The following is a 6,224-nucleotide window of genomic DNA, read 5'->3' as shown; positions in this document are numbered from 1 at the left end:
AAGAGGGAGACTATGATGCAAGGGGAAAGGGAGAGGGGGAGGAGAAGCATGTACATGATAGGAGGAGGAATGTAAAGATGGAGACATCAAGGGAAGAGGACCATACTTTATTTGAAAGAAAGGATGAGAGGGAAATATCAAAGTACTAGCTAGGTGGCTTTACAAGAATGAGCGTGTCTCATCATGGAATAGCGCCCTCCTTTTATAGCCAAAAGAGGGGGTCTCTCCCAATTAATGCATCCTCCCACATGCATGGTGTGTGTGGAAAAGTCTCCCATGTGGGCTAGGCGGTTACGCACTCTCAATTGTGTGCGACAACCCTTTGCCTCAATTTTCCACATAAATCAAGCCCCATATCTCAAGTCTATGATACTCCCTTGGGCTCTTCCCAATTTTATAATATGTTCAAACCTCTAGGAGGACAAGTGGAGGGTTGGCACAAGGAATCTTGCCACCTCATCCTACTTTCCCCATTATTTAACTTGCTCTCTTGGACCTTCTATACCTCCCCCACATGGGCCTATCCTATATGGAGGGAATAACCCAATATAATATCCATCTCCACCTATTTTATATTACTTCTCCCATGGACTTTGAGCCATATCTCACTAAATGCAGCCTAGGTGGAGGAGTGGCACATGGAGGAGCCATGCCACCTTACATTTTATAATATTACTACCATGGATTATGTACAACACACCTTATGGGTCCTCTTACGTGGAAGGGTTGCACATGGTCATGCCCTGCCACCTCCTGGGGCCCTATGCACACCATATTTTATTATACTATTGCCACATATACAAACACACACACATATTAATGCCTTTTTCCTTAGACAATTTTATCCATAACAGTTCCCCCCCTAGGCAGGGAATGCACAGCATTTTCATGCCTGGGTCCATCATGCACAAAGAAAGGCTTGAGGTAATGCTTGTTGATCACCTTCTTGCCATATGGTTCATGCAGCTCCTGAACTTGTACAGACCCATTGCTATGTTCCTTGATGACTTTGTATGGACTAGTCCACAGTGGCATAAACTTCTTATCCATTTGGTGGTCCAATCTATTATCAAAGCATAGCACAACATCCCCCTCAGCAAAGTGTCTTTCCCATCCCTTGCAAATCTTAGCATCCAAGCGGGCCTTTTGTCGAGTCTTTTGGATCTCTGTTTGGTGTAGTTCAAGGCGTCGGGTTTCATCTAACTTCTCAAGTTGTACCAATCTGGCCTCTACATGTTCATCTTCTGTCATCCTCTGTTCTTGTGCCAATCTCAAAGCTGGAATCTCTATCTCTAGTGGTAAAACGGCCTCAGTACCATACACCAACTCAAAAGGAGTGTGACCTATAGATGTTTTATGAGTGATTTTGTAAGCCCACATGGCTTCAGTGACCTTTTGATCCCACTAGCTCCTATTCCTTGTGGCCATTTTTCCCATGGTTTTACAAAGGAGGCCATTGGTCCGCTCTGTTTGACCCATGGATGCCGGATAATAGATACTAGAAGTGTGATGATCAATACCCATGCGATCCATGAGTAACTCCACTACTTCATTTAAGAATGGACTCCCATGGTCAGAGACAATCTCCATGGGTGTCCCAAACCTTGTGCAGATACGTTCAAATATGAAATTTGAAACTGCCTTACCATTTGTAGCCGGGACGGCGATAGCTTCAGCCCACTTAGTGACATACTGAGTGGCTACCAAAAGATACTTCTTTTTGCGGGCAGTCATGGGCAAGGGCCCGACAAAATCTATTCCTCACTTTTGAAACGGATGGATGGACATCACTGGGTGATGTTGCCCAGGACGCAAATCCTTCCTACCAAAGAATTGGCATGGTTCACAGGTTTTGCAATACAAAGTGACATCCTTGAACAAGGTCGGCCAATAGTATCCAGCATGTAAAATCTTCTTAGCTGTATAGTCACTGGCATAGTGGCCTTCACAAAATCCATCATGATAATGCTTCAATACCTTAGGCACTTCATCTGCATCAATGACCTTAGTACCCCATCCATGCCTTGACGGTACAACACTCCATCAAGGAGGGTGTAGCGCCTACTATCTCTACGGATCTTCTTTCTCTCATAGCTAGTACTTTCTAGGGGAAAGGAGAAAGCAATCAGAAACCTGTAGATACCACCATACCATGGATTCCCAACTTCTATGGCCACTACAAGGGTTACATCAAGGCACTCCTCTAAATCAATCAAAGCATTCTTCAAGTTGGAACAACCCCCTTTTACAATTTTGAAAGAAAATTCATATTCTTGTAGAACTGCTAGCCATTTGGCCAACCGGCCCATGGGATTTAGTGATTGAAGAACCTGCTTTGCAAGACCAGTGCTAGTGAGTATATAATGAAGGACTTTCCACAATGCTTAAATTTCTCAATGCAAAACACCAAAGACAAGGCATGCTTGTCAGCCTCTGAATAGCGTCGCTCAGTGTCGAGCAATTGTCGATTTAGTGATTGAAGAACCTGCTTTGCAAGACCAGTGCTAGTGAGTATATAATGAAGGACTTTCCACAATGCTTAAATTTCTCAATGCAAAACACCAAAGACAAGGCATGCTTGTCAGCCTCTGAATAGCGTCGCTCAGTGTCGAGCAATTGTCGAGAAGCAAATCGAACGGGATACATGAACCGATCCTCCCCTTCCTGAAGAAGAATACATGCAAGAGTGTGCTTACCAAACCCAGGATTGATATAGAAAGTCTTTGACCAATCTGGATTGCGTAGAATGGGTTCTGAAGCCAGAGCATTCTTGATTTGTGCAAACCCATGATCACAATCCTCATCCCAAGAGAAATCAACCCCATCTTTTAATAGCATAGTCATGGGTCGTGTCAAAGCAGCATATTGATCAATGAAGAAGTTGACTAGGCAACTCTTGTGAGAAACAAATTGAAAGTTATGTAAGGAAGTTTAGTTTTTCTCAACTAAGTGAATTTCTAAAAATGTCTTCTAGAACTTCCTTTTCAACAACATAAATAAGCCCTAGTAGGATTTGAATGCCCGAAGCGGTCAAGTTAAGAGAGAGAATGAGTGGAAAGAACATATTCCTTTTCTTCTAACAACTATGGAAGATTGTGAATGGCTTACCATAAGAATAGTATTTCCTAAAACTTCAGTTGAAATGCTATATCTCATCAAGATGCTCCATAATCAATTTGAGGATTGACTTGCTTATGCCATGGCAGTTCGAGTATAACATTAACACCTTGAATTAGGACAATCTTTAAAGATAGGTGATCAGACACCCCTGATGTGAACCCTAAGTTTGTGGATGAGAGGATACACCTTTTCTTCCTGATGCTTAAAACCACCACATCCACCCTTGTCTTCAGTAGCTATGCCTAAACTTTGTGCTAACTCATGCGACATAAAATTATGTATTGCACCATCATCAAGCAAGAAAGGACTTAATGATCTTTTACCGGACCCCAAGTTCTAAACAAATCATAGAACGGTAGATTCTCATCTCTTTGTGGAAGAGTCTCCAATGTTGCGAGCTAACTCATGTGACATAAAATTATGTATTGCACCATCATCAAGCAAGAAAGGACTGAATGATCTTTTACCGGACCCCACGTTCTAAACAAATCATAGAACGGTAGATTCTCATCTCTTTGTGGAAGAGTCTCCAATGTTGCGAGCTACCAATGTCTTCTCCAAAGCCTCCTTGTTGATGTTTGCTTTGGGAGCTTTGCTTGTGAGGGCACTCGTAGAAGTTGTGGCCACACTCTCCACATTTGAAGCAAGAGTAAAACCTTTGCTTTCGTTGATGAGATAGGGTATTGGAGGACTCCCCTTTATGGGCATGCTTTGGAAGTGGTATATTGGATGCTCCTTGATTCTTCTTTGCTTTGGATCGTGCTTGCCAAAGAAGAGTAGCTTCTTCTAAACCTTTAGTGCCACATTTAGAGTGCCCTTCAAAGTCACGAGGCTGATAATGTTGAATAGTGTACCTCACTTTCGCATAGAACTTCCTTTGTTCCTTCAAATCCTTTTCATCAAAAGTTTGAACTTCTGAGCAAAGTATCCCAAAAACCAACATCATACAAACTTTTTCATCTTGTTGCCATCAAAGGATATCCCATCGCACCATTATGTCTCTTTTGAACTCTGTTGGCAAGAAATGAGCTTGCAATTGCCTCTTGGACTTTCTTCAAGCATGGGCTTATTATTCTATAGCAACCCATCGTAGAGAAGCACGATCTTGCAAGTGTAAGGCTATAAATCAGATCTTAGTTGTTTTTCCATATCTATCTCCATCAAAAAAGTAGCCAAGACCGCTAACAACAATTCAGGTCGACCTTCGCCTTGTACTTGTTGAACTCGAACAAAATACTATAAATTAGAATTTTGTTTAATCAAAATCTTTCCGCTGCTTCTGATTTATAGTACCACCTAGCAATTCGGGTCAATCTTCACCTTATATTTGAAGCAAGCAGCTTCAAAAAACATGGGAGAGAGTTTGAGCGTACGGATTGGCTCCATTGAAAATTGGTGGTACAAGAGTTCCAATAGTGGACAAGTGGTAGGCTACATGAGGACTAAGTTCCAAGTGGTGGCATAGTTCATGCATGGCTCTCCATGGGGACTAAGTTCCAAGTGGTGGGCTACATGGGGACTAAGTTCCAATCGGTGCCATGGTTCATGCATGGCTCTCCACGTCCCCACAAGTTGCCATGTATCCACACCACAATCCATGGCTACCACATAAGCTCACCACATCATCATGCCACATCAACATCAACATGCCATGTCAACACACCACATCAACATGCCACATGCCGTGCTAAACATGCTCTTTTTTTTACTAAAATTTCAATTCAAGTAACCAACACTACTTCGATCACCCTTACATTCCTAGTAGTTGGTTGTATTAAAAGGGCTAGTTTGAGTTTGGTTGACCTTCTTACATAACCCAATAGGCTATCGTCTTGTGTTGTATCCCATGGGCACTGTACTCTATCATGTTAGCAAACACACCCAAGCTACTACCAACATTCTCTTTAGTCGTTGGGTCAATCTCATTCTATGCATTTGATTGATCCCATAGATTAGGGTACTCGGATGAGGTGTGGCTTTTACAATTCTCTTAAAGAGATACGCCTCAACTTGTGGGATACTAATGCCCATAATCCCTTCAATGGGGATCCATCTTAAAGAGATACATCATGTCTTGTATCCCATGGACTCTAGACTCATATGTTAGCAAGCACACCCAAGCTACTGGAAATATTCTCTCGAGTAGTCTCTGGGTCGGTCTGCATTCTACGCATTTGATTGATCCAATAAATTAGGATACTCAGACGAAGTGTGGTTTTTACAATTCTCTTAAAGAGATACGTCTCAACTTGTGGGACACTAATGCCCGTAACCCCTTTAATGGAGATGCTAGACCCTAGCCAACTAATTGTTGGTGGAAAAACATCTGCATTCTTTTGGCAAACTTCCTAATTTTAAGAATTTGAAGTTTTCAGTAAGTAAAGATATGCAATAAATGAATTACCAAGCAAGTGGATAGTGACAAAATTCCTCTCCTCAGTCAACTAGTTTCCTTGATTAGTATGGCCTGTCATCATACCTTATATTTGGAATCACACCTATGGGATCAACATTGGAGGTCTAAAGGCTCTCCCCCGCATTGTTTTGATGATTCTTTCCATGTGTGAGAAACTTCTTTTAAAGTGTCCCTAAATATTTAACTCAAAACCTTTGAAAGACTAAATATATCCAATCTACAAATTAGAATTTTTATAGATCAATCGAAAGAACTGGGAGTTCATAAAGAACACAGTTTGTAAGTGACTTTAGACAAAATTAGGAGTGAATGAGGGGAAAAATTAACTCGGTAAGCGAAGCTATGCTTAAGTTCTCACCAGTACTTGTGCGATTCACCCTGAAAAATAATCTCCGAAAAAAAGGGATTTAAACAGTTTACCATCAAATCCACCAGACTCACCAAAACAGCATTGAGCAACTTGAAATTTACCAACAAACAATTTAATGTGTATTGACCAACAGCACGCAAGATATCTGCTGGTGTTGGATCTTTCAAAAACCAGACAACTATGACCACAGATATTGACAGAACGGCTGCTTTCACAAGAAAGAAGTTCAAACAATATTACATAAATGCCCCTTATTTAAGCATTAAGACCTACTGACTTTGCCAATCTTGCAAACAAATAAATAGAAAGCATATACCT

The sequence above is a fragment of the Dipteris shenzhenensis genome, chromosome 11 (assembly GCF_047967505.1).
Source record: "Dipteris shenzhenensis isolate YYH24624 ecotype China chromosome 11, Dip_SZ_1.0, whole genome shotgun sequence".
NCBI lineage: Eukaryota > Viridiplantae > Streptophyta > Polypodiopsida > Gleicheniales > Dipteridaceae > Dipteris > Dipteris shenzhenensis.
Note: the sequence above shows the minus strand (reverse complement) of the source record.